General features: G+C 42.0%; 3 protein-coding genes across 3 annotated transcripts in view; 2 read left to right on the top strand and 1 right to left on the bottom strand.

The window, feature by feature from the left end:
- LOC126558163 (uncharacterized) overlaps window positions 1-7,418 on the top strand; it is a 481,612-nt gene extending 474,194 nt beyond the window's left edge. Inside the window, exon 3 of the mRNA XM_050214165.1 lies at window positions 7,404-7,418. The gene's annotated coding sequence lies outside the window, so the exon portion shown is untranslated. The remainder of the gene's footprint in view (window positions 1-7,403) is intronic.
- Window positions 1-21,269, top strand: part of LOC126556132 (fasciclin-1) — a 353,811-nt gene that overhangs the window by 110,454 nt on the left and 222,088 nt on the right. The gene's annotated exons all lie outside the window — the stretch shown is intronic.
- Window positions 1-21,269, bottom strand: part of LOC126558010 (26S proteasome regulatory subunit 6A-B) — a 309,006-nt gene that overhangs the window by 145,227 nt on the left and 142,510 nt on the right. The window lies entirely within an intron of this gene.

Genomic DNA, 21,269 nt, shown 5'->3' with positions numbered 1-21,269 from the left:
CAAACACACAAACTTTCGCTGTCCGCAAGATCAAATAAGAAATTGGAACGTGTGGAGCTATTATCAGTGTAAGCAGTTGGGGCGCACCCTTTCCGTCTAAGCCGTTCCAACTTTGCTATTGATCCAACGTGGACTGGACCGTTTCACTCGGTACAGGAAATACCTCGTCCGTGTGTTGCATTGTGTTTCACGATTAAGCGAAACTCTGCGTCCTTACGAAATTCAATGCGTTTTATGCTCCCCCCCCCCCCCGCCCTCCAGGTTCCATTTCATCCCCCTTTCGCTCTCTCTCTCTCTCGCTCTACAAAATCACAAGCACACTGGTAGCAGTGGTTGGTGAAGGATCAATTCCGAGCACAAAACGTTTTCACAACTTGTACAAAACCCCAAACAAAACGAGTAAGACGAATCCAGCCTCCAACGGTAGAAAGAAAAAAAAAAAGGCACCACTTTGTGTGCCCCACACAATGTCGGAAAAACGCCGATGCAAAGCGTGGCGGGGGCGATGGCACGGCAACTGTTATCGATTGGTGTTTTCATGCCGAAAAACTCGACCAAACTTGCCCACAGACCGGCCCCGGGGACCAGGGGTGGCTGGCTGCCGCAGCTTAACGCACGGCGATCGATTCAAACCGAACCCAAAATCGCCATTAAACGTCCTTCTCCCTGTGGGCGATGGCCGGGATGGAGTCGAGCGGCTAGCGGTGGTAGTTCGGTGGATTTGGTCGAATAAAGATTGGCCATTCGAGCTCCAGTGGTGGGCGAGATGTGGTGGAACCCAGACGAAGAACCCAAGGTTTGGTGCGTCAGTAAGACTGAGTGAGCATGCTGGAATGAAGCGACCAACAAATGGAAGCATTTTCCACCTTGAGGCTTTGCTTTTCTGACATCGAAAGTAGGGAAAAACGGGTGGATATGCTTGAACGAGAAAGATACGATGAGATAGTGAGTGAGAGAGAGAGAGAGAGAAAGCAAGAAATTGGATATGTGAATCCTAAAATTGGTTTGGACAGCCGGAAGGTGGAGGCAATGGCAATACCACTAATGGAGCGAAGATTTTCGGACAGTTGCCTAAATTGTGTACCAATTTGTGTGTGTGTGTGTGTGTTTGTGTGGGATGTCCGGAAATGCGGGAAAGAGTTGTAACACAGCAAGAGCCTCGAGCGGAAGGCTCTACAATCGTGAGTAATTAGCACAATCAGAACTCTTGTATAATCTTGAGTTTGGAGTTCCTCGGTAACGGAAGTTACAAAGCCAAACTAGCTCTCCAGGCTTCTAACTCCACACAAAACAGGGAGCAGAATACGGTACGCTGGCTGGTAGACGGACGAGTTTGCTTGCTGTTAACGTACGATTTACTCTTTTCAGGGGGGAAGAAATTTGACCCGCTACACATCAGGAATCGTTCTTGGAATCAGGAAGTTTGATGGCCGTATGGCGCAACGAAAGCGAAAAGGATGTTTGCTGGTGGGTAGAGTCGTACAGCAGCAACTCCTCCGCAAACACTCTGCCCTCGGTACGTATCAGGGGCCTGAATAGAAACCAAATCTAAAACCATCTCCAATCGTGGATTAGGATTAAATTCGTACTTCCCTCCATTTTGTACGCCCGCATTGTCTGGCCGGCGTAAGATATCCGATTCATACAGCGATACATCTGGTGCTGTTTTGTTTTGCAGACTCCCGGTGCATAATGCAATTGCCGGTCCGAATACCCAAATATTTACCCTTAAGACGTCCGACCGCCGTTCGAAGATGTTGGGTGCCGGCACACCTTCGGAGCGCTATTGTTCGTGTGCCGCACGCATCACACCACAGTAGCGCAGCACAGTGGACGGTGTCAAGACTGTAATACGCGCATCATCCGATTGTCCATTGTTTTGGCTGAACCATCCTTAATAAGCCCAGCTAAGTAGCCCGGACAGCCCCGGCACATATGCATACCATGTCCACGGGCATGTGTGTAAGGGATTTGCGCCATTTATCCTCGGATCGGTTGCTTTGCTGCGGCTTTTTAGCATTGTTTGCTTTGTCAAAACTGACAGTACACACATTTAGCACGCCTCTCGTCTCTCGCTCAGCAAGTTTCCTCGAGCGGGAACCTACCGACAGGCACGGATCAATGACGGATTCCGAACAAATGAACAAAATCAGACTTGGCCACCGATAATCTCGTGTAGGTGATATGTTTATTTTATTTCACGGAACCATATCGCTTACCGAAGCGGTCCTTTGCCGCCATCGCCACACAAAGCCCGGTTTCTTTCAGATGTTTTTGCGCCTCAAGGAGCCTGTGCACGGGTAGATTTGCGAGAGCCAATTTCTTCGCCATTAGCTTCCATTTACCCAAACGAAACGAAAGCGAACTGCTGGGAACTTTCTTCCGCACAAGTACCAACCATAAAAGGCTTCAATAATACATCTCTCTCTCTCTCTCTCTCTCTCTCTCTCTTTCTCTCGGTTTCTTTTTCCTGCTCACATCTCCGTCGGATCACCCAGGGACCCATTGTTTTTTTTTTTTCGCAGGGACGAACGATTCCCGTACCGGGCGGTACTTTCATTCCATTCTTCCCTTCGAAACGAGAGCACACACACATATTACAAGGCGGGATACAAGATTAAATCGCGCGTGTGTTTGTGTATGTGCCTGGTACGTGGATTTGCAACGTTTTTTTCCTTCATATAAAGCCTCCACTTCGCACACTTGATGTGTATCGAGGAGCAAAGTGGCTGGCTAATGTAGACGATGATCCTGTGTACATTTCTTTGCCCTCTAGAGATGTGTCCCCCGGTCCCGGGGCGGGGGTGAAGGAGTGTAAAATAATGGGCAGAAAAATGATGCACAAAGCCCGTTTAGTGTATGAGTGCTTTTGCTGTTTAGAAAGATGTCGCAATTTTAGGTCACGCTAGCGCCCGAATGTATGCAATAGGTGGGAAAATGGGTTTTTTTTTTGGAAAAATTTCGACTAACTTTTATTGTGTATTAAGAGAACATTTGCAAACTCTTCTGTATCGAAAAAAAAAATCAATCACTCATGAATTAAAACACCGATAATCGAAAAACAACCTTCTATTACCTAATTTACCTTGTCCAAACGGTCGCGTTTTCGAAACATTTGTTCACTCCGCAAAGAATCGTCGATTATGCTTACCCAATTTCAACCCAACGCAGGTCAGCGCGTGTAAGATAAAGGCACCGTAATAGACATAGATCAAAGTGACAGCCAGCGAGTGGAACACAGCAAGAGCGAGAAGAGTGAGCGAACAACAACAACAACGAAAAAACTGCAAGCTGTCAAATATTTCATGCGATAAGATTGATGTAACCCTTTTTAGTACACCGTCAACCCTTTTTTTCCGGCTTGCCATGATTGTGGACCAGCTCTAAACCAGTGCTCGAATATGTATCACCGGGAAAAAGGGTGTGTGAGCGATGCATTTTACCCTTCTATTTAGCACCGTTGATCTCTACCCATTTCGGCCACCAAATCGTTCGTAATAGTGGATGTAATTAATGAGCGTGTGTGTGTTTTAATAGACTTGTTTTGATACTTGAGTGGCGATGTTTTACCAATTAATTTAGTCAAATATCATTAAATGGATTGGGACGGTTTGAATATGCATATTATGTGCTTCGAGTTGCATATGTGCAGGCGCATTATTGTAGCACATTGCTTCTCTTTCTAACAAAGACTCTTTTAAAAAGGTGATGCTTAACGAGTAAAAATGATTTAAAAAAGGGTATTATTATGGCATTGTGGTGTTTGAGAAATATGCTCTTAGTCGCAGCATCGTAAAGTACTTTGGCTAGATTTCTGCTCCTTTTTTCCTAAAGATGGCTAGTTTTGTTGATTCTTAAGCTCAGAAATCGGTAAGATTTTTTAAACAATTGTGTATTATCTTCACTAAACTAACAGTAGTTAATCTAGTTCACGAAGAAAAATATATTTTGCAGCTTTTTGAAATCGTTTTAACGTCACAATCCATGTACTACTGCTTGGGCTAAACGACGTACTTGGGCACGCCGATCATCGAATGGCATATTAGACTTTTTGATGCTGTTTGATGGCGCATTATTTTAAAACTTATTTAAAATCTTCTCGAATTGTGGTTTTTATGGGTTTGAGAAATACGATTGAATCGAAAGATAGTTTTAAAATGTATATTATGCTATTGAAATTGCATACTTGTGGGCGCTTCACTCTAAAAACTTATTCTGCTCGCTGTTTTGCTGTGTGTATCGCAATATAAACGTTAAATCTGGTTTTTTAACTAGTTTTCGAAGGATGTAAACTAATTTTACACTCAACCAAAACCGTATTTATGATTTATCTAATTATCTTCTCTTTACAGCAAAAACAGCAAACCAAAATCATACTAAAAAGAAACCTTTTTTATACACAAACACATCCACACAGCCACAGAAAGATGACGATACGGTACACGTACGCACGCAGATAAATGCCAGCGGCATAAAACCTCGCCAATAATCCGCAAAAGAGACGCGGAGTGTGGAAAAGGGAGGGGGGCGCTAATAAAATGGCGCGTTTAAATTAACTTACCGGTGCGGTGGCGCTGGTGAGAGATCGCGTCCATAATGCTTTACCTCGATAATGGTCTGGCACGTTCCGGTGTGTGTGTGTGTGCGCGATACTAAGAAATAGGCACCTTCACACGTAACGAAACCCATCAAACTCCGCTAGCATTTCGCATTTTATGGCATGCAAAAAATAAAAGCCAATGGTGTAACCATTTACAACCCACAACCGTCTTCCCATTTAAAGCGGGGGGGGGGGAAGGGGTGTGGGAGGGAAGAGGAGGTTGAAGGGTAGTTTAGGATGCGATGAAGGAGAAGGTGGGCTTCGCAACAACGGAAGCACGGTGGTATCATTACCATTTATATGAGCTTTCGTGCTTGCTTCTTATGAATTTTAAATTAAATACACGCCACGGGAGCAAAACCCTTTCTCTCTCTCTCGCTCTCTATCTCTCTCTCTCTCTCTCGCTCTCTCTCTCGCTTCTTCTTTTCATCTTATTTTTATTTCCTCCCTCCACGGAAAAGGTCACGAATGTAAACGCTTTTTCCACTGTGAGAAGCAGCGAAGTGAAGAGGGGAGGTGGGGCAGGGTAGGAAAAAGTTTCCGTGGCAAGGGTAAATGTTCAAAATTACAAGATGGAGAAAATATACAACCTGCTGAAGATGTTTGGCTCATTATGATGCTGCTAATAAAAACTACTTAATTTCTTACCTTTTTTTTCTTCGCCAGCTTCTTTAGTCCTATTACGCGCGTACGGGGGAGGGTACGGTGATGGGTTTTGGGGGAGGGGAGGAGCAGGAGGAAGTGGTGGTTTGAGGGTCGTGGTTTATTGGGGAAAGCAGCGAAACCCGGCGTGGGTGCAGCGAATGGTGGCCGGGAATGGAGTCGTAATGCTAATAAACTTTTATCTAATTTGACGACGACAACGGAGATGATTCGTGAGTGGTGAGAAGCGGTTGGTGAGGGGGGAGATAAGGGGGGGAGAGGGAGTGAGGACGTGCCGTGGAAGGGTAAGGAAGGATATATGAGCGTAGCACACATTTATATCCCATTTCTCTCCACCAACAACCCCCACACTCGCACGTTCGCCCACACGCGGAAACATTTACATACACGAAAGTTGAAAATTACACGCTGCGTTGCGTTGTCTCTAACTCTGCTGTTTCGAGGTGTTTTTCCTGGCTTTTTTTGCTTACCTTCTTCCTTCATTCTTCATCTTTGGTGGAAAATTCTGAAAAAGAAAATTTCATTGCATTGGTAGCTTTTTTCAAGGCACCGAAAGGGCAACGTTTTGCTGGTCTTTTGGATTTTGTTTGGTAATTGTATGTGAGTTAAAATGGAAATACTAAAGAAAGTTTATTCCACCAAATTACATTGCAGAATCAGTAAGGAAAACGCGTGGAAAACAAACAAAAATTAGTCGTTTAAGACGAGCAATTCTAAAAGTTTAAGCTAAATTTGTTAAAACAGTGCAACAGAGGGACTTTATTAAAAACTTGTTCACGAAGAAACTAAAACAAATTGTAACAATTTTACTGTCCTTCTTCTTGCTCGTTTGTTATAAAGAATGGGGAGGCTTGATGTCACAGGCGACAGTGACGTCTACCTTCACGTGATAGGACAGGGGTTCAAATCCCATCCGAAATTGTAAAACATCCGTCACCAATATATATTTAAATACGGCCTGGCCGTCCTTTATGAATAAAAAAAATGTTTAAATATATTTTACAAGTTTCGTTTTTTCTTTATTTCTTCTTCTTCTTCTTCTTGACTTAAAGTCCTTCTAGACCTGCTTATACCACGTAGTTGGATAGTCAGTCAGTCAGATTAGATTTGAACCCCGGAACGCACCGCCACGTGAAGACGGGCGCCACAGTCGCCTATCTAACCCGCTCGGCTTTATAATAATAATATAAAACATCATTTTGGGATGAGTAAAATTAGGGAAACAAACCTGTAGTATACGAAAAAATATTGTTAATAACCAATTCTATAAGTAATGCATAATAAAATGAACCATTTAATGGTAAGAACGATGAAGGAAACGAAACAAGAATTATTAAACAAAAATCTGTAACAAAAAATGTAATGTAAAAAGTAAAAGTTTATTATAAAGAGAAAAAGAAACAAACTCTGTGACATCTACGCTAAGAACATATCATGTAAGAAGTATAAAGTTAAGGTGTTGTAAGCATATGTAAACGTAATCAATAATACTTTAAATAACAGAAACAAACACAAACGATTAAACACACTGTACCAGCAGAAAAATAAAAACCAAGTTTCCAAAAGGTCCAACAGAGACTGATTGGGAGAGAGAGAAAAAAACAAAACTTCCTTACCCCTTCCCCCCCCCCCTCTCCCCTCCCCGGATGCTCAAATTACTACACAAATTTGTACGTTGCCGTGCGGAGAAAAGTTTCCCGCGTTGTCGTACGTCGTTGTGCCGCTCATTAGCGCAAACCACGCACACGAACGCACCGGGTCGACCTAACACCCCTCCCCCTCCCTCCTCCCCCCTATACGGGATGAATGTTGCGGATCAATTTCACAAATGAGTGTCCCTTAATTAATCCTGGCCATTGGCAAATCGCTTCTTCGCGTGGCCCGCCAGCAGCCGAAAAAGGAATGGAAAGGGATGCAGAAGGAAAAGGGGGAGAGATCAGCATACACACACACACACACACACACAGAGAGAGACACACATAATAACAACAATCCACTCCACACACGACGGTGTCTGTTGGGATGAGATTTCGGTCTAAACCGTTCAACGATCAGCAGTATCGAACAGGAGGGCGTGCGAGCGCTCGTTTGGCTGACTGGCAACTACTGGCTGCGAGCGAAGCGCATTGCTAGAAGGTAGAATGGCTTGTGGAGCAAGCCTTGCTTGAAGTACACCTCCAAAACTCTCTCTCTAATGAGTCTAATGAGTTTGTCAACTATAATAACGTGTTTTTCTTCTGTGTGGATGGCTAGAAAAAGTTTTGTCCTTAACATCTTTCGCCTTGTAAGCTAGCAAACAGCGAGTCTTGTTGCAAAAGCTGGTTTTGTTGTGCAAAGTGCATAAGTTTTCGAGGGAGACGGAGAGAGATGAGTTAATCATGCAAGAACATTGCATACCTCACGGCGCGAACTTCTAAAAGCAGTGAAGAAATCGCTTAGAAGGTAATCATCTTCTGTTTCTTCTTTTGTTTAGCTCTCCCACTTTGAGACTTGAGTTAATTAGAACAGTAAAAGAAGTTCTAAATAAATACGGGAATGTATAGTACATATAAGTATCCCTGTAAGTAGACACACAGGGATTGATATGCGGTCCTTCGTGTTAGCAAAGTAACACCGTTACCAATTACACCACCAGGCCACACGCTAGAATGCGTGTTTAACTCTCTTTATAAATCGATGTCTTCGAATATTTGTTCAAATGGAACAATTCAACATAGCAGGCAACAATATCGGCAACTTTAGACTCCTGTAATCTGAGACAGTATCTTTCCTGTTCTCTCCATCTCTTGTTCTCGCTTTCTCTCTCTCCCTTTTTTTCCCCCTCTTTCACTCTCCATTTCATCGCTATCCAATTTCTTAATGTCCTTGGGATCGTTGTTTCGATTTACGTCCCTTAATCTACGCGCTCGGCTCGATTGATATCGCTCGACTAAGGTTCAAGAGGGCTCACCAATCTACACCGATCTATGTAAGTCTTTGGAGCGCGAAGCTACCAAATGCGGCCTACCAGCGACCGTACAGAACTGCACCGCGGGGGCAGCAGCCACATGTATCGGACCGGGCGAATTGACTACAATTTCATGGACCACCCCTGGCGGTGTACCGTCCGCCGCTCGGTACATGTACGGCTCTTCAAGGATCGTTCAACAAATTGTACCAAAGGATGAAAAGGAAACCCGTTTCGCATCGCAGCCAGCCACAAAAAAAAACCTTCGCGTGCACGCACACACACACACACCTTCGTTTTCGGGCCCCCTTGTTTGCCGTTTGTGTGCGAGGTAAATGTTTGTATAACTTCTCGTCAGCAGCTCGTAAGTAATTACCGTTCCCGTGCCATTGTTGAACGATTAGCTGCCCTCTTATCGTTTTGGGGTGGAACAAAAGGGAGCAAACCAACAGCAACAGCAACAGCAAAAAAAAAAGGAAGAAGCTAAAACACCCATACTTAAGGATGAGCCTGGGTTGCGTCTGTGGATGTGGTGGAAAAATTGCGAACGTTAAGGAGTAAAAATCGCTCCGGTACGCTCCGGTGGCAAAGAGCTCCGAAAGCCCTGAAAATCCTCATATCCCGCTGGGCGTGCGTGAACCAGCGCGGTGCCGGGATGCGGAAAACAGAAGCCGAACCGTGCGGAAGACAACAAAAGAGGAAAACGCAAAACAAGTCCCTCGTGTACTGCAACAAAACTGCAATTCCTCAAAGCCCCGGGAATGGTGGCAGCCGGTGTTGCGGCCTGCGCGTTTATTATTATCAGTTTTATTTTATGCTGCGCTTCTGTTATTCTGTCTCGGCCGTTTTGCCGTTTCGCGTTTTGTATTCGCACACAATTGAAGGGTGGCGGTAGTGATGGCGGTATGGACAGGTACGTCCGTTGCCATTTTTTCGGCTGTTCGATCATTGTCTGTGAAGGGGCAAGACAAGAAAACACAAGTATAGACAACAATTATGAAAAAAGGGAAGGGAGAAATTAAACTCATAGAAACAGAATCACAGTATCGCGTATATTCTGTGACAGTGGGATGAAAAAACAAACGTCAAACTGACATTTATTAGAGAGTGGATGTAGTGGATGTATCTTGCTTCACTGTGAAATAGTTGTTTTATTAACGCATTGGCGTAGACGAATATCTGAAAAAGAAGACGGAGAGTGATATTTCCTTCAAAGACTTCCCCACTGCAAATTCTCTCCATCGTGTCCTACCGGTTTTGACAACCGTGAGGATATCTGTACCGCCAAACAACTCAGCTAGCACGTCATTCATTCTCCTTCTCCACAAAAACTGCTCCGTGGCGTCCTCTGTCAGCATAGTCCACGACTCGTACAGTGTTGGTGTATTGTTGGTGTCTTATAGATCGCAGGAGATTATGAAGACCGTAGAGTGGGACGGATGTTACGATCGTACACCTTGAGAGATCGTCGCCATAAACTGATAACTGAGCCTCCGTCACGCAAGTACTTTCGTAGAGTAAAGATTTGGTCGGTTGTCCGACTTTGACTCCAACAAATCCTGCTTGCTAGCTTCTGACGAAATCTGTAGCAAGGGACGACCTTCTAAGTTCACGCCGGCCATCGAAAGGCTTACTAGACTTGCTCTGATACCACGTAGTTTGATGCTCAGTCATTACACTATGAAGGAACGGGTGAGATTTGAAAACCCCGGTACTTAGGATAGCGACAATCAGGCTAGTAGTATTAGGTAGGCGTGGCCAAACACTACTAACTACTACTAACTGGTGCAACATTAGCGGGCTCTGCTCAACAGAAGCGCGTGACACAGGGTATAAATGCTAGGACTGTCATCCCGATCGTCTGAAGTTCAATTCTCAGTAGGTGAAACCAAGCAAAACTTATTCTTTCATACGAAAAGGATTTTTCTAAAATAATAAATTTTCTTTAAACAGGGCATGAGAGTGCATACTCCACTTTAAATTTGTTTGCAATTGCTTTAAGCATTTCAAACACCATTCACGCAAAACCCCTTCCCAACTACGACCAAAAAACAAAAAGGCTACAAATCTCCGTTTACAATAATCCCACGCATAATCAAGCCGGACCCGTGTGTTGTGCAGCAGCTTTCCACGATCCACGATCAGCTGTCGCATAGCCCCGGAGGCGCTTGATTCTTTGGCTGGCGCCAGACTGATCCGGGGGCTGGGAACACACAATCCCGAGCTGCCGAAGGTGGTCAAGTGTCGGTCGAAAATCTAATTATCCGGTTGAAGAATATTACCTGCCGTTTAGGTACCCCGTTCTCGCACCTTGCCCGTGCAATTTGCAGACCAACGAAGCAGGGGCGGAAAAAGGAGTGAAAAATCACCATGCACCTCTCTCACCGGGGATGGCCAATTGCCGTCCCCGGGTAATCCTATTATGCACCTTTCGCAGGACTGGCCGACCAGATTGCTGCAGATGCTGTTGCAGCTCCAAAACTGCTCCTCCCTGTCCTAATCTTGCGCCGTTAATTGGAATTGGAAGCGGACCGAACGCTCCGATCGAGATATGCCGGATTAGCGTATCGCGATCTAAGCTGAACGGCCGGTTCCAAGTGGCTGTGTAATTGCGTACACGCTGTAATCCGTTTGGGTGAAGGTAATGGATCGTTTGAACGTGTACCGGCGAAGAAGTTGAAGGTGGTAAAGGCACTCTTGGAAGTGCGCACTATAAATCCTTGTCAATGATCTAAATCGTGGCACAGTCTCGAAAAGATGTGTGCCAATGCTCCCGGACTCCCTGATGATTCTAGCTATTCTCTCTAGCCTTACAGGCGACTTAGTTTTGCTATTTGGATATGATTTCCTCCGACGCCCTAGAACAACATTTAAGTCCAATCAAAATTATTCAACTTGTTCCGGAAGAAGTATTAACCTTAAGTCACTTTCTGGGCAGATGAGGGCAGATAAATTGAAGGACTCCTTAACAAAGCCTCTTCACAACGTTATTTCAATTTTGAATGCTTTGGAGTCTTTTCCAATGTCTAGTTTTTCGATAAGCTATCAGAAAATTATTCTGCCCCTGTTAGTCCTTGCTTCCCAGCCTCTTACGACTAACGATGCCTGCCTAGCGATGGCTGCTGCGCACAATTTTTGGGGAGCACAGTTTTTACCAACCACTCGGCATCCCAAAACGCATCAAACCCTGACACAGGCGTAATCCCCATTACGCGACCGAAATGAAAATGTTTCTTCTAATTGATCCCGAACCTGTCCGCCAGCGACCATTACGACTTCAAAGCTTCATCTCAGCGCGAACGCCCGCTTCCCCATTCCCGATGACATCGTTCGGCCATCATCTACGTGCACGTTCGCTCACCATCCATCAGACCGTCACTGTGTAATTGAAACGAATGGGCAACGGACTATATCGTTTTTTTTTGCACTCTTCCTCCCGCTTGTTTTGCCACCTTACCTGGTCGCTTTTGATGCATGGTTCGTCCAAAAAAAATTTTTGTTCTCACATAATCCATTATTCATACAAGCCTTCTTGCGAAAGCCGGTAGATTGCGACCGGTCCCGCAGCCTACACCGGCACTGCTACGTATCGGAATCCGTGTTCACGAACGCCGAAACAAAAAAATGCCAGGATTTTTGGAGAATTTCTGGTCCATTTTTTTTTTCTGTTGGTTTCGTGTTTTTGCGCTGTTGTTTACTGTCATTCTGCTTAGTGTTGATGCATCCGAATGGGTACAGTAGTTCGTCAACGCTAACAAGATTTCTATCATCATCAGGCGGCCAGTTCATCAGCATGCCTAACTCCTACCTCAAGCTTTGATTCTCAGCCGATTGCTAACCCTTGAGCGCACAGAAGCAGGATGTGACAATGGAGCCGGTCTTAACGCGGCAAGCTTTGTTGCTTCCATCGAAGCGAGTAGGTCGTCAACCCATGAAGAAGAAGAAGAATTGAAAAGTCTTTATCATTATGAAAGCTCATCGCAAATTCTTCTGAGCATTATTCTCTCGATTGCGGCAGAATTCGTCAGCTTTGTACAGAGTCTTTGCCGCCGAGCCAGCATGAGCAATAGGTGTTTTTTTTTTGTTTTGTTTTGGGTGGACTAGAAGGTGGACTGGTAAACTCAAGCTCAAGGCACCTAGCTCACAAAGAACTAAACATCTAATTTTATCCCGGTCACGGCACCAGCCAATCTATTTCCCAGCCCTGCACACTGAAGGGTTCAAAGTAAAAACCTAATGCAATGCATTTTTTTTTTGGCACCAGCCTTCATGTTTTTTTTTGCCTTCACATTTGCCTTCTTTTCCCTTGCTTGGATCCTCCCCCCTCCCACTCCCACTTCCTCACAGTGCAATTTTTTGCTCTCGCACGCATCATCCCGGGCCGGGTCACGGAGCAGCAGCAAAAACGTTTCCGAGCGCGAGATGCTAGGCGTTCCATTACGGCATGAGTGATGGGCCGTACCGTTCGCGCGTATCGTCCATCAGGCTGTTGCAACAAACCATCCTAGTGAAACACTCACATACATCTAATGCCTCCTAACCGAGGCTCACGACGCACCGAATCAAGCAAACAGAAGCATAACAAAAAATGGTGGAAAGGACTCCATGATTTATCCTTTATTTTGCGGATGTGTAGAAGCATGCAGTGACAGTGTAGGTAGGAGGGGGAGGGGGGGGGTTTGCGGAGTTTACACTTTCTTGCTGCCCCCGGAAAACCTCCCCCCCCCCCCCACTTTTTCTCTTTGCACCTTTCTTTCTCTTCCCCAAAAGTAACAAAGCAGCAACATAAACGGGAATGTGAAAAATGTTTAATTTTATAAATGGTGCGCGTTGTTTCTCGCTTTATTCTCATTTTGCCACAAAAACCCCAAAAACCACACACCATCGGGTTGGATAAATATACCATTTTAAGCAGCGAAAACAAAAACGACCCTTCCAATCGAACGTGACAGTGTTTGAGAAGGATTTAGACTTTTCATAGCTCGACACACAAAACAAAAACTCAAATACATTCTCACGTGTATTGCTTTCACGTATGTATTTTCTACCGAAATTGGTTTGTGTTTTTGTTTAGCTAATGCAATGTTTTTTTGTATGAAAATGTCAACGGAAATGTATTGAAATGTTACACCTTTGCATTCTTGTTTTTAAATCAGGTTTTCTCTGTGCTGTACCAATTAAAAATGGTTGCCAAAATGAAGCGCACAGGATAGAGGTGATATACTTAGCTATTTTTTTATACAGCAAAGTCGGGCTCCATACGTTGAATGCGCCCAGTTTCGGAATGGAACCATAATTACGGCCTGCACTGGCCGTATGAGTTGGTAATTTGACAAATTTGAAGAACTTCCCCCCCCCCCCCCCCCACCGGTGTACGCGTTTGTGTTCCACCTAATCCATCTTGCCTGCGGGCTGGTGTGATGGTGTGAACGGCTGATGCTGCTGCTTCTTTCTTCCAGCGATGCGTAACGCCAGATTTGCCGATTGGAAAATTGACAGCCAGATTCAAAAATTGGTAAAGTTAGTCGGAAGCACAGAAGCGAAAAAAGTAAAACAACTCACACGCATCGGGTGATGATTTCCGACTAACCCTTAACATTGCCGGTAGCCCGGATTCCGGATCCATTTCTTCGCCCGTGTTCGGTTACGCGGTGTTAATTAAACTCACTTTCCCGCCTGTATTTTCGTCGCAACGCGATGTGCCATCCTGTAAAGCCTTCGAGCGTTATCAAACACACACATGCACGCGAGTTTGTTAATTAATGCAGCACCTGAAATGAACCAGCTGGATTGGTTGGATGGATGGATGTGTTCTTAGCTCGGCGGGAGGAAAATGAGGATTTTTTTCTCTCATTCTCTAGTTGTTTTGTTGATTCCTGCTAGGACAAAAAATCCATCATTATTCCATGTGTTCGAAGAATGTGCCTGTTACCAATGGATTAAGGTAGAATTCTTGATAAAAAAATGTGAGCTTGTTGTCAGTTGCGTTAGCGACCGAATGACAAAGAGCTTTTTAGGTTTTCAGGTGAAATACATAATGTAAATAAAGATTTTTTTCCCTCCAACAAATAAGCAAATTTTCAATCAATGTGATTTGGTTTTGGTTTACTCATTGCAGTTTAGGTAAGGTGCAAAATAGGAAACAATTTAATAAACCACACATTAAACCACTTCCCCATATCAGAGCCCTTTACACTGTAACAAGTACTGGGCGTCTCCATCGCTCAGCGTTTTTTAATTTTTCTTATTTAATGTTGTTATTTTTTTTAGGATCCATCTTTCCCAATAGAAGCTGTAAATCATCGAATATACAAGCAAGTTTACTACCACAACAATAAAACAATTAAAAATCTATTCAAAGTTAAATAGCAATATCCCTATTGCAGAATATGTGTTCATTTTCTAACTCATAAGAATAATTGATTACATTAACAGAAAATATTTTTAATACAAGTTTTTTTCTTGTTGGATCAAGAATTTTGAAATCCTAAACAAACTTAACCTTTAAAAGTAATTTCGCACAAAAATGATATTTGAAAAATCTGGCACAAAAATTTAAATACTCGTAAGCTATGCAATCCGCACCACACCTGTGCAACTCGGCTGCTCCCAACGCAAAGCTTACCATCTTGACACATAGCTGGCGCTACTGTCTTTCGACTATTATCACCACTAGATGCCGCTGTACAACAATATTTTTACAATTTTAATCGGACAGTTATTTGGTTTTGGTTTTTTTTACTTCATGTTTTTATTTATATAAATACTATTTTTTGTCTTAACCGCTCTTGCTTTTTGCTGCTTGCCTCATCCTTAATTGTGTCAAACGAGTTTTCTCTTCCTTTTTCCCCTCCTTATCTTGCTATATGCCTTCTTTTTCATTATGTTATTCTCTTTCTCTCCGTACGCCTCACTTACCTTACCCACAAACACATCACACCCCCCAACACACTGCTCCCTCACCATAGATAATGGGTGTAGTGCGCTTTAACTTTTCTATTCTTCGCGATTTGTTTTTTTTTATACACTTCCACCCTCTTCCTTCCTTTTCCAGTCACTCTCCTACGCCTACGAGTTCTTGTTTTTCGCAGCGCGCAGCACTTAACCAAGTGTTGCGCGGATTCTATGTTGCTTTTCATTAGCTTGTTTATACATATATTTACAGATAAACGTAAACCCCACTTTCCTCTCTCTATCTCTCTCTTTACTTCGCCATCAACCCACCTCGCGCAACACGATCGATCGTTTTTCTCTTCTGCAAAAGGTTTGTTCCGTCTTTGTTTAAATCACTTCTTCTTTGTCGACGTTGTGTTTTGTTTTGCTTTTGTTTTCTAGTTTTATAGTAGTGTTGTTTGTGCTGGTGTTACAACAAACACCAGCACACGGATTTTGCTTTTTTCCTCTCCAGTTTGGAGCGTTTTTAAAGCACACAAAGGGAATGTAAAATCTTCGGAAAAAAACAGAATGAAATTTTTAATTCGAAAGTTAAAATAACAGCACATTTCATCAAAATTCAGTTGAAAAAATTAGTTTGCTACATTTAATACCCTTAAGCAAGAAATCACAAATATAATTCAAAAATTAAATTGTACATAAAACTCCTAAAATGCTTGAATCAAACAGTTATTAATAACGACATTCAGTACCGAATTTTACATTCCCATTATGTAGGGTTTAGTGAACCTTGTCCCCTTGTTTTAGCTATCCCCGGAATCCTATTGTGCTCTATATGGTGTATACGGTTGTAGTAACGCATCCCATTTCTGTCTGTTAACTGGCCAGTTTTCCTTTTGAGTGTGATGATGCTCCACACACGAGACCTTACCCTCTGCTCTTGTACGAATGTTCGATGTTTCCCCCCTTCAAAAATTGCTTTTCCATGTTTTCTTTACCGCCCCCCGTGTTTCGATTGCTCTATATCGCTTACTCTAGGCGTTGCTAAAATGTATTCTCATCTCAATGCGCTTTTCCAGCCCTTTCCTACCTTTTACACACTTAGAATTGCGCATCTTCTTCTTATAATTTTGCTTTGCTTAACAATGTTCTTTTCCTTTTTTTCGCTTTTTTGTTTGTTTGCTATTTCACTTTAAAACGATGATTGTTTGTGTTTTCGTTATTATATTTCAATATTCGTTTTCCACATTTTCTTTTTTTCAATCTTTTCCTCCCACTTTTTTTTCTTAATATCCGTTAACTACATTGCAAACGCGGGTGTACGATACAATTTATGTTGTACTTATTTAATGTTTGCATGCAATCATCAAATTCTCTAAACGTTGTTGAGAACGAAGCCATACAAATTACACATTAATGGAAGAGGTTTCTTTGCATTTTGCTTGCTCTCGCTTTCTTTATCTCTCTCTCTCTCTCTCTCTCTCTCTCTATTTATCTGACTTCATTTTAAATTGGAATGCACCCTCCATTAAATAGCAATATACAGAGACGAGAGCGAGCGACATATGGCCCCGAGCAAAGATGAGTGTTTTAGAGTGAGAAGAAAGAACATAGAAACAAATTTTAGTTTTTCTTCTTTTACTACTCGGAGGGAGAAGACTTTCCTTTATCTTGTTTGTGTATGTGTGTGTGTGTGTTTTTATTTGTTCAATTTTTTCCCGCTGCTATTAATGGTCGATGAAATATTTTTTTGTCGTTTTTACTTTAGTTACACATCAACTGCAAATATGTACGTACGGTTGTGTTCCTCAATGCATTTAATTGCCTAATTAATTTAATATAGATTTACTCTCTTTACTCCTTCCTCTTTGTGTGTTTCGCTCTCCAATGTACGCTTGTTTTTATAAGTTATTTATCTCCTTTCCCTTGTTCTTTACTCTTTCATCCCGTCACACTATCTCGGAATTCGATGATTCAGCGAATTTATCATTACAAAATTGCGCGCTTCCAGATGCAACATCATTGAATGGATGTTTTGCTTTTGCTAATGTTTTTGTTTTTGTTCTTACATACATTTTCATACATTATTTTTCTTCGCTTTTTGGTTTTGAATTTTCCAAAGAAACAAAACATCATTTGCACGTGCATTTTGTGTACGTTCTTCAATGTTGAATTGTGTGTGTGTGTGTTTTTTGTTTTTTGTTTTGGCTAGCTTATCATTTGTTTTATACGATCAACTTTATTTTCTATATTTTTAAAAACGTCCCCAGCGTCCCTTGCAAATGTGCCTTTGTTTTTCTTCTGTTAAGATCACACATATTTACCATCCCCGTTTCCCAATTCATACACACCGCTGCGGGTGTTGCAAAAATGTTCAAATTGAGAGTAATAAGCTCATGGCTGGCTGGCTGGCAGGCTGTTGGAAAGGTACACTACTAAACCGGAACCTTAGCATATTTTTTATCGCAAAACGGAACAAAATTACCCAAAAAACGCATGGCGAGGAATTGGAATATACTCTTATAAAATCTTCCTTTTTTCGCTTCTGCCCTAACACTTGCTTTTATTTAAAAAAAACGCCTAACCCTTTGCTGCAGTAATTGATCGCACAGTAAGATACGCTAGAACTAGCTAGAGTGGAGAGAGAGAGAGAGATAAAGTATAGAGTGCTAAAAAACCAAAATGAATGCTTCGTTCTTAAATTGTGTGTGTGTTGTCTTTATTTTTGTTTTGTCCTCCTCGTTTGCTTTCTTTCCATTTAAATCTCAAAACCGTAAGCCCACACTACATTTCGGTATTGCTATAAATTACAGTCTTATGATATATTGGCGTATTTTTGTTTCATTTGCGTCCGCAGATTCGCTCCCACCCCCCTGTTCTGCCGCCCGGCAACGGTCTCTCCCTAATTGGTGATCGGTATGACGGAAGAGTGCTTGGGGTCTGGTCGTCTATTTGCGCTTATTTAGGCTAACCTCGATTTCATTGTTTTCTGTTCTTTCCTGCCCCCCACGCGAGAGACATATGCTCACATTACAAACCTTTTACAAAACGGTTCCACGGTTTCTTTCTCCCAACGCCTAACCTAAGCTAGAGACACACATGTTCACTGCCGCGTTAGTATGATGAACTAAAATTCGAAAACCAATTCAAAACTGCCACACGCACGCAAATTGAACCAAAAAACAACTAAAAGCGTGGGATGATTGGGCTGGAGAAAATTGGAAAAAGAACAAAATAGAGAGTAATTTTTCCTATCAGTTCTTGTTGGCAGCAAGTGCTCGAATGTAGGCTTAACTTTTTCCTTAAAATCTTTACACGCAAGACTCGTTGTTCCGTTCCCTTACTTGCATTTTTAACCGTTCACTCGAACCCGGTTAAGCCAGTTCCGATGGACAGATGGAGAAGGAGATTTAATTTTTCAAAAACAATCTAATAAAAGAAAAATGACCCAATAAGTTGCATCGAATCGCTTCGCTGTTCCTCTTTCACGCCCCTATCAGCTGTTAATTTCTTACTTACGATATGAAAACTTCACTATGGACGAAAACATTATTGTTCTTTAAATTGCATCCACTCTTGTTTGTTGCTCCTGTTCTGTTTTGTTCTACACGATTGCTGTGTTATGCATGCGCTATGATTGGCTTTTTTGTTATTTTTGTTTCACTAGATTCTTTTCATTCTTTTGTGTTGTTACCTTTTCTGCATGGCCATCTGTGTGTGGGTGTGTTTTTGTACGATTTTCTTATTTTCCTTGTGTTTTACGTTTTTCTTTTCCATTTCCTATTTTCGCACAGATTTGTTTGTTTGTTCACTGGTTGCATAAACGCTAAATCAAATACAGTTTGCAGTCCCTTTCCTTATAATCATTATTTACAGGCTATAGTTGTATGTCTGTATGTCTTTTTCGTGTTTGTGTTTTTGTTTTTGTTTTTTTGTCGTGCAAACGTTTTGCTTCCCATTGTATTAATTTTATTACTTCTTTCCTTTTTTCTCCATTGTTACTCTTCGCCTGCTCCCACCATCGAGAGAACCCTCCCTCGGTATATAATCCAAATCTGACAATATTGTTTGTTCCTTTTTCTTTTTCTTCATTTTAGTTCCTTTATGTGTTAATATTCAATCTTATCTGATGTCATTAACGAAACCACTATTATGATTGTTATTTTACACTATTGCAGTTCGTTTATTTTGTTTGTTATATCTAGAATTTTGAGTGTGAATTTTACCTACTCCTTCTTCTCGTGGGTGTTTTTGCCATTCGGATATCCCGACGTTCCGGATATACTCCAATAATCGTATTAAGAAGAACTAAATCATCGCATTGTAAGCATCCACCAATTCGCCGCTAGTCAAGTGTAACAAACAATTTGAGCATTTCCCAAGCTTGGAAGGCGAGCAATTTTTAAAACACATACTATAACATTTAATAAGAACCCATTCAATCCAAAGATATGTGTGGCGCGTGTGTATGTATGAGTGTCTATGGAATATCACTGGAAGGATAGAAAGTACCTAAGACGAACAATATACAAAAATCTATTCGGTCCTCGAAGAAATCCTGTCCATTCTTGCCCTACAGAGTACAGAGGAAATAATCAAAACAAAACAAACAAACAAAAAAGAAATATTACGCTACATCTTAATAAAAAAAACCTCAAAACAAATCTAGTTAGGAGCACATTGGCCGTAGTGGTTTTGCTTCCTGTATCGGTGTTCTCACTAATCGGTGTACTGGTAGTTGTGAATGTGTAATCGAGATGCGCACGTTAATTTCATTATCATCTTCCATTTAATTTGGGTGGATGGATGTTATTGGACATATATTTAAAATAAGTATTTTAGGGAAAAAATACAGATATAAAAATTAAATTATATGTTCTATACACACAACGAAATGCATGATGGGAAGATTATTAATGTTTGTTGCTTTCTCTCACTTCCACTTTCGCTTGCTCTCTCTCTCTCTCTCACTCTCTCTCTCACTCTCTCTCTCTCTCTCTCTCTCTCTCTCTTTCGCTCTTTCTTTCTTTCACCCTAGTTTGCTGCCTTCCTTGCTGAAAATTAATTGATTCTATTTGCAAAGTAAAAGAAAAATTAAAAACAAATATGCATACTTTGTGGCAGGCCCAACAGCACGTCCAAACGAAACACATACCGAAACGAATAATTTGTGGTTTATGATGCAAAAAAAAATCTTCTTATTCTCTGAAATAATTCACCTTATTACTGTATCTTTTTTATATTCTGACCAGTCAACCGAGCATGCCCGGAAAATGGCAAAAAGAGGAAATGCATTGTGAAATTTGTACTAAATCAGCTGAAGCAGCTAACACTTAAACTAAAAAAAAAACTGAATCAATATTATTATACGATGCAAGCAAAACAATAGAAAAACGTACCAAAAAAGCGTTACTTTCAAACTATCATTCGGTGTTTCGTTTCGGCTTGTTTCGCGTTCGTGGTGCGTCAGGTTAGATCCCTAAAACACTGCTGCCAAAAAAAAATATGATTCATCAACCGGAAGCGCAAAATTTTCTTTTGTTAAGGAGAGGCGCAGTTTGTATGAGGAAACCCCTAAGAAACTAGCAATTTAAAATTAACAGTAATTAAAAAATATTTCAAAATAAAAAGCCGACTACCTAATTACTACCGAGTATAAAAATCACATTGTTGTTGATGCAACCCCAACCCCCAGAAGTACGCCTTCCCATCCCCCTTTTCCCTCCCTTCTTCTACAGTTCCTTCTCTTCCCAATTCGTTATTTGACCTTTTCCACTTGATATCATTCCGTACTGTTTTAACCCTGTTCGTGCACACCACAACTAAACCCCTCCAAAACATAATATCACCCCCCCCCCCCCCCTCCGCCCCACGATTCTATTTTGCCTGTTGCCACTAAAAACTACTACCGTTCCCTGCTATAAAATATAGTTCCTCCAAGTCCACCCCACACACCCCCACATTCCCATTTTTCAGTCAGTGTATGTGTGTGTTTGTGTGTGAGTATGGGTCAGTCTCTGTCCGCAGCTTCTATTCCCCCCTAAAGGACTTTGATACCAGCTAGTATGCATGTATGTATATATGTATGTGTATGTATTAAAAAAAATGCCAACGCTTAAGTAACACAAGTTCACTGAGAGAGCTCATACGAAATAGAAAGAACAC

This window comes from Anopheles maculipalpis, chromosome X (assembly GCF_943734695.1).
Source record: "Anopheles maculipalpis chromosome X, idAnoMacuDA_375_x, whole genome shotgun sequence".
Lineage (NCBI taxonomy): Eukaryota > Metazoa > Arthropoda > Insecta > Diptera > Culicidae > Anopheles > Anopheles maculipalpis.
Note: the sequence above shows the minus strand (reverse complement) of the source record. Positions and strands in the feature narration are given on the sequence as shown.